We start from the raw sequence: 1,905 nt of genomic DNA, 5'->3' as shown, positions 1-1,905 counted from the left end.
AGAAGGATTAGCCTTGACAAGAGCAGGTCGGACTTGATATTCCTGGCCTGAAAAATTAAATTATCTGGGAATTCCAGTAATGGCTACTCTATAGAGCTCAGCTGTACTGAGAGAAGGACAAACATTCTTTAAATACATCGTGTGTCTTTGAACAGTTTGATTTGCTCTACACAGCTTTTTCTCAACATTGGCACCATTTAGAAATTGGATGCTTGGGGGAAGGAAAGAGGGAGAAAAAATATTCTGCATAGGCCAGAGGACTGTCTGTTTATAAAGGGGAGGAGGGTGCAGCAAGCTCTTGAGGACTGTGAGTTAATTCCTTTGCAGCCAAAACCAGTTTATCTGTTATAGCTCTCATAATCTCTGAGATTCGCAACAGAAATTGAGATTGAGGTCCACGCCCTGCCCTAGGACGTTAAAGCATTGACGGTGTAATGTGATCTGCAGTTTGTGCAGTCTTAGGACTGGAAATAAGATCTAAGAAATTTAGACTTACCTACTATTAAAAGTTACACGGCTAAGTGCTGTGATATCTGCAGAATTTCAAATGAAAGTAACTAAATCTCAATCTGAGGTACTTCTTCAGGCACTTCTCTGTTTTTTAAACAAAGTCTTTAAAAGTATTTGGAATAGACGAGGGAAAAGGTTGGTGGAGCTGGCGTGTAGTTGCAAATCATGATCTACTACATGCTTAAGGATAGAACGGAGTACATGCCCCCCCATTCACCCCTTTCTGCCTAAGATATAAGGTTAATAGGAAATCTCCACGCTCTTTCTCTAGAAGGATCAAATGGAGAGATCCTGAAGCCAATTAAAATTTAAACACACTTCAGAGCTTGTAGTAGAGAACTATTGCGAATCCTCAGTTCTGAAACATAAGAACTGAATTTGTGTCATTGAATGTGCTTTACAACCCAAACGATTTTACTGGCGTTCTTTCAATACAGCAAGCATATGCTCTTACAGGGTCCATTTATCCATCGTGCACGAAACTCACTTCAAAGAAATCTTTATCTCCTAGTGCAGTAGGATGGGACTCCTGGGGATGCCAGACTGTCCTTTGCTGTTGTAAACAAAACGCCCCAAGGTACATTTGCACATGAATGGTCATAGCCAGCTACACCCTGCACAGAGAAAATCTCCTTACTATGTCTGTATCCCAGGTTTTCTAGACTTTGGTTCCTTCACCATGAGTTTAAAGGTCTGGCAGGAGTCAGATAAGACTTGGTGGTTGCTGGTTGCTGCTTCCTATAGTCTCCTAATTTGTGCATACACTGTACCTACGTCATTCTTGATGTATCCACAACTAGTCCAGTAGGTACCAGCTTACACCCTGTTTCTGGGTTTGACTGTTCCCGATTCCAAGCAGAGCATTTAACTCTCCGGTTCCCATGGGACAAATACACAGCTGGCTATGAGGAAAGCCATCTGCCCTTCATTGAAACTTTCTAGAAACTATCCATAAGTCTCCTAAATAATATGTTCTGCTTTATATACGAAAGATTGCTTCGAAGGTCATATAGCCCAAGAGGTAATGTGTTACCTCAAGGTTCACAGTATGGTGACCTCGCTTTGAGGAGGAAAGCCAGCCTGGTAGGTTTGCAGCTTCTTTCTTTTGTCCCTGTCCAGTTCTACAGCTGTGGCTGTTGGTTATCTTTTGGTTTTCAAGTGTATAGTGTGGCCCCACCACCAAGCTATGTCTTCTTTAAAGGCAAAACAGTTAACTGTGGCATTTGGCAGCTGTAGCGTGCAACTACACCCTGAGCAGGACTGCTGGTGAGCCTTTATTCTTAACCGTTGACTCACTGCATTAACCATGGCGCGGGAGTAGGAAGACACTGATAGTATTTGTTGGGCCCAAGTTATCATTCCTGCTGAGCCCTTCATGCCTTTTCTAACCCACCG

Source organism: Cariama cristata, unplaced genomic scaffold (assembly GCF_000690535.1).
Source record: "Cariama cristata isolate BGI_N322 unplaced genomic scaffold, ASM69053v1 scaffold18929, whole genome shotgun sequence".
NCBI lineage: Eukaryota > Metazoa > Chordata > Aves > Cariamiformes > Cariamidae > Cariama > Cariama cristata.
Note: the sequence above shows the minus strand (reverse complement) of the source record.